Source organism: Mus musculus, chromosome 9 (assembly GCF_000001635.26).
Source record: "Mus musculus strain C57BL/6J chromosome 9, GRCm38.p6 C57BL/6J".
NCBI lineage: Eukaryota > Metazoa > Chordata > Mammalia > Rodentia > Muridae > Mus > Mus musculus.
Genome location: NC_000075.6, coordinates 41,828,730 through 41,834,729, shown reverse-complemented (window position 1 = coordinate 41,834,729; position 6,000 = coordinate 41,828,730). Strand labels below are relative to the sequence as shown.

Here is a 6,000-nt window from a genome sequence, read left to right as displayed (position 1 = left end):
GGAGGTCTCCGATTGCCATGGTTCAGGTCCCCTCTGGAGCATTTTAACAACCCAAGTTCAGTGTGAGCTTTGGGATCACAGGGTTAGCAAACAGCTCCTCAAACCTCAGGACCACTACAACCAAGAGGATTGTGGTAGGTAACGAGGAAGGTTTTGATTTAAGCTATCCCCCCACCCCAAGGCCATTAGAAGCACACAGAGAGAAGCCAGTATTTCTGTCGTAGGTTTGAGAGGCAGTGTATTATCCAGATACCAAGAGACATTATCTCATGTGCCGTTCTTGTTAGTAATTCATCAAGCTGAAAAGAGAAAATACTTTAACCTGGATCTTCAGTGGACTTGTTTACAATACGAGAAGGGTAAGGGTAGGCTTTGACTTGACACCAAAATTTAGTTAAAGTTCTGGTCAGTTTCAGAGAACAAAAGAAGTGACTCATGATATGCCAAGCCAAGAAAGTTTGTGACAGGCATTCACATCTTCAGAGAAAAAAATTTTCTTTTTCTGGTTTCTAGAACTTTTTTTTCTTAACCTCCTAATCAGTGTTAAGATTTTTTTTCTCTCTTTTACCCTATGTGAGAGAAAAATGTAAAATAAAATAAGACAAAAGATTTTTGACCTTTTACATTAACCTGTAGTCATTTGCCAGATACGGGGGCTGAGTGGTTTATGGTCCTGACATTGTAAGGAGCATGCTTACAGAGTGCCAAGCCATAATGGGTTTTGATCAGTAGGTTGCCATGTGTGACCTTGGGCATAGTCCATATTAATTATCAATATCTAGCACATAGCAGGAGTAGTATTAATGGCCACTGACACATGGACACACTTCTGTGCTGTAGATGTGGTTATTGTCATTTCACAGATCGGGGCCCACAGCCTAGCAATGGGTTTGAGGTCACCTTGCTAGTGAGACGCAGAGCCATGCATCTTTATCTGGTCTTCCTCCTACAAAGCCTGAACTCCTAATCACAGTTTTCATGTTTCAACCCTGCTCTTTTTAAAAGCCTTCTTTGGGGCTAGAGAGAGAAAGTTAAAGAGCACTTGCTTCTCTTTCAAAGGATTTGTTTCCCAGCATTCATGCTGAGTGGCTCACAACCATCTGTAACTCTACACTCCAGGGGGCTCTGGTGCCCTCTTCTGGTGTCTGATGGTACATGCATGCATGTGTGCATACACATACAGTTAGACACACATACACATAAATAATAATTAAAAAAAACTAAGACTCTAGAAACATATAGAAACCAACAAAGAGTATTCATTGTGTTTCAGTGAAGTAAAATAACTATTGATGTAGTAGTTCGGCTTCCCTTTGGCCAGCCTTCTAACCTCATCTTCTAGTCTACATTTGTTAGGTTTGCATTGGAGTTCCTGGTCCAGTTTCATTCTCTATTCACATGGTCCTCTCTTCAAAGCCATCACATCTTTTCCTTGAGTTTTCCACTTTGAGAATTACTTTGGCTATCTTCCTCTGTTCATTGACTGGGCAAAGCAGAAAACTGACCAGTGAGAGGGTTGGGCTCAGGCCCAGGACTCCTAATCGGGAATAAAAGGGAGCAAAGCCATCAGGTAGGTCTAAATCACTTCACTTCCCAGAATGTTGCTTCTCTGGAGCACAGAGGTCCAGAAAGAAAAATAACTCAAAGGAAGTATGGCAAAGAGAATCTATGTGGGATGTGTCGAAACAGGCTCTAGAGGATGCGTCAGGGAGGGCAGCACATGCAACATTTTAGCATGGCAACCTTATTGCCAGGGTGCTCTGAGGGGGAATAGTGAAGTGACACTCTTAGGTCTTTCCAGACAATATCTTATTTTCTTTCCTTTGGGGAATTAATGTGGGTTCTTTTCCAGAAGAGTTCCATAAGTCCTGCCAGAGCGATGAAGTCATCTCTTTTGTCCACTCAACCTCTCTGGCTCTTTGTGTTGCTTCATAGTCTGGTTTCATCTTAGGTAGACAGAGATGGCTCACACTCTGCGTTTGCAATTTACTCATTTTAAATCACGTCTGCTCTGTGTCTTGGGAACTGCATTGGGTCTCTCTGCTGTGCCCACCTCTGCGTTTTGAAGCTTCTGATGTGTTAGGACTTGTCTCCTGTGCTCTGTCTCTTCTGGCTCTCGCAGCACGTCATGTTTTGTCTTTATCGCCAACTTGACTGGATTTAGAAACACCAAGAAAACGCAGCTCTGGGTTTGTTTGTGAGAGTGTTTCCAGAATAGTTTAACGAAAGAGGGAAGGGCCGCCGTAGATGTAGCTAGCAGCACTTCATGAGCTGGGTTCCAGAGCTGCACAAGAAGAAGAAAAGTAAGCTGTGCACCTGAATGTAATACTCTTTGCTTCCTGACTGTGGGCATAGTGCATCCAACTGTAACATATTCTTACTACTATGCTTTTCACGACATGGTGGACTGTATGCCTTCTGATTTTGAGACAGAATAAACTATTTTCCCATCAAGTTACTTTGTGTCAGGTATTTTGACACAGCAATAAGAAAAGTAAGCAATATGTTATAAAACACAGAAGCAGGCACTATGTAGACAGATCATTCCCCCCACCCCCAGACAATCCTTCTTTGGTATAATCTCTGAGTGTTCTCAGAGATGCCCTTTGCTTGCCCATTGCTCTTCTGGTCTTGACATCAGATTTTGAAGTCAGTAGTCTGTCAATGGATGAAAGCAGACTTTGTCAGTTTGGGACTAGAAAGTTCTGCAAGAGCAATTAACCACAGTGGATTTCAGGAAGAATCCTCATCTACTTAAAGTTAGGTGTAGTTCTATTTCTGAGGCATAGATAGAAATACACAGAAATCTGAGATGCCCTTCAGAAATACTTCAACAGCTACCAGCAAATGTGTGCCACATAGAGTTCACAACAACAGTACCATTCCACCTTAGAATATCTGGCTGATTCTGTGGGGCTTTGTGGTTTGTTTGTTTGTTTGTTTTAGTTTTCTTCATTTGTTTTGGTTATTGTATTGGTTAGTTTTTGACACAACTAGAGTCACCTGGGAAGGGGGAGCCTGAATTGAGGAATTACCTCCATTGGATTGACCTGTAGGCATGTCTACTGTAGGGCATTTTCTTGATTCATGATTGGTGTGGTAGAGAACAGATCATTGTGTGGGTGGTGTGAGACCTGGATAGGTGGTTCTGGGTTATATAAGAAATCAAGATGAGCAAGCCTTGGGGAACAAACCAATAAGCAGTATTCCTCCATGGCCTCTGCTTCAGTTCCAGCTTTGAGTTTATCCCCTGACTTCCCTTTGAGATGGATTGTGGCCTGGGCATTGTGAGATGAAACAAACCCTTTCTTCTACAAGTAGCGTTTGGTAGGTGTTTTATCACAGTAATAGAAAGCAAACTAACATAGGCATAAATACTAATGTGAAACCTCTGGGCTGTGGCATAGAAAAAAACAAATTCCCAGCATTGGCTCAGCTTTGGGGCTTTTGAGTAGGTACCAGGCTCATGCACACACCTCCTTTCTCATACTCAGAGATCTGGGTCCCAGGCAGAGGATGGTGAGTATTAGGTGTCTCTTTCATAATAATAGATGTGGGTCCAGCCATAGCACCAAGATCTGCAATGGAATGCTACTGACTTACTTCACCGTTGGCTTCTTGAAGAATTGTCATCACTGTCTAAAGTGGGAATGTCTTGTGGTTCTCTAAACTTGAAAGTACATTCCTCGCTGTTAATTGAGTGTCCACTGTGTGCAGAGATGGGGATGTATGCTATGCTATGCTATAGACAGAAGGATAGAAAAAACACTGTTGTTTCTCTTTCAAGGTTCTAGCAAATACAGACACTGCTGTAAGCTTATATCAAGCAACACACACCTTGTGGGATTGTCAGGGGGACGGTGGGGGCTAAGCATGTTAGTTAAGTGCCTGATACACAGAGAGATTTCAGCAGCTGCAATCATATCCTGATTAAGAGTGCATACAAAGGACCGATGTGACAAGCTAGTTAGAGACAAACTCAACAAAATCCTTCTTTGTTGAAAACCTCTGGAAATCCACAAGCTCAATATGGAGTCAGTCAGTCAAGATAGCAGAAAGATCTAGACAATGAGCACATGATTCTATGATTTCCCACTGAGTTGGATTTGTGAAAAAAAATTAAATGTGTGAAAGTTTCATGAGTTACTAGACTTGTAATAATTGTCATGTCTTGAGAGACAGCCCACAAGACTTAGAGAGCTAAGGTGTGTCTTCTATGGTGACAGTCATCACTATAACTGGGACTCCTGGCAAGCCTGCTGGGCTCCCTAGGAGGTGAATTTGAGAGTGATTAAAAAGAAGTGACAAGGCTAAACAAAGCACCCAAACTAGAAAAAAAAATCCAACAGCAAAACTAGCTGGCAGTCAACTAAACAGCTTGGCTGTGGTGCACATAGTCAGGAAGAGAAGGTCTTCCGAAGGACATTCTGAAGGCACCAGGGGATGATTGGCCAGTTGGCACCATTTGATATTGAAGGGTCATACTTGAAGACTGAGTTTGATTTCAAAGGCTGGGGTAATACTAGGAATGGGGAATCTCTTTTAACTTTCTGAAGATACTTCAACAAACAGAGTCAAGAGGAACTAGGGAGAGAATCCTGTTCTCTGGGTAGAGTCGGCTGAAGCATGACTCCTCTCCACATCTTGCCGTCTCTTGTTAGTTCCATCTTGGTAATGTCATGTCCCTGAACAAGACCCAGTGGCTCCCAATTGGATTTCCCACAACCTCCTGAGAAATTAAAAGAAAGACAGAGACTCACCTTGTACCTCAATGGTAGAGTACTTGCCTAATGTGTGTACAGTCATGGGTCCAGTTCCCAACACTGCAAAAAACAAAACCAACCAAACAAAAAAAGAAACAGAAAAAAGAAGACAGGAAGACAGGCAAGAGAACAAGAATGATGGATGGGAAGAGGAGAGGCAGGGAGGAAGGGATCTGAACCCAGGTATTAAGGAATCTGAGTGACATGGAACACAAACCAGGGAAGAAGAAGTTGAAGGTTCACGGTCTAAGAAGAGTGTCCAAACCAATATTGCCAAGGTTCGAATGAAGCCACGGTCAGTTGGCTTGTTGTCTGCCGGGCGAGGCTGTGTTGAATTCAGGCATTTCAATCTGCAGCTCCAGGTGATCTCAAATAAATCAATGCAAGCTAGCTGTGCTCAGATCAGGGCTGTGTCAGACAGCCCTCTTTCCCATTCCCCTGAGTCCCACCTGACTCTTCCTTCCCCAAGCAGGGCAGGGAAGGAATGCAAGTGGAATCTGCTAAGGCTGGAGCTCTTGCAGCGGGAGCAGAACTTGGAGCTGTGCAGGAGAGGGATGGAGAGACGCTTGGGAAGACACGGAGTCAGCAAGCCCAGGGAACATTACCCACTGTGGGTCTGGAAGCTGGCTCTGACTCTAGGAACTCAAAATGGCTTTGTCTTCCTTCCCTCAGAGTCCATTTCCTTTCCACCCCAGAGGCTCCCTCCATTTCATTTGATATGTTCTGTTTCTTCACAGAGTGGGTACGGTAGATAGTCAGGGAAAGAGCAGCCCAAGTCCTAAAGAGTGCCTATCTCAGAATTCCACCTCCCTCGGAGGAGGCAAATCATTCCAGATTCCAAAATGGCTTTGATGAGATTCATCATGAAGGGTCCCATGACTTTGCCAGAGAAGGTCTTTTTCCTCCTTCTCTCGCCTTGGGCCTAGGTTTTCCTTTTATAGAGGCAAGCTCGAGGGGAAACAGTTTCAAAGGTGTTTTTAAAAAGAATTAGAGAAGTGGACTTATTCTTACATTATCCAACAAAAGGAAGGTCGTAAGACAAGATTGTAGTCAGTCATGGCTGGAGAGATGGCTTAACTAGTAAAATGACTGCCAGTTAAGGTTAAGGACCTGAGTTCGGCTCCTCAGCACCCATGTGGAGAAGCTACCTAGGTACACTGGGGAGGCAGAGCTAGGAGGACACCTTGAAATTGCTGGCTTCCCACCCTAGCCAAGTCAGTGTTAAGCAGGCTCACTG

The 6,000-nt window shown here is 43.7% G+C and overlaps 1 long non-coding RNA gene across 2 annotated transcripts in view; it reads right to left on the bottom strand.

Annotated features, from left to right (window-relative positions):
- Positions 1–212: 212 nt before the first annotated feature.
- The window catches only part of Gm35940, a 28,884-nt gene continuing 23,096 nt past the window's right edge, over positions 213–6,000 (bottom strand). For both annotated transcript variants that reach the window (XR_379298.3, XR_870662.1), the window contains one exon: positions 213–2,284. This is a non-coding gene — a long non-coding RNA (predicted gene, 35940). The remainder of the gene's footprint in view (positions 2,285–6,000) is intronic.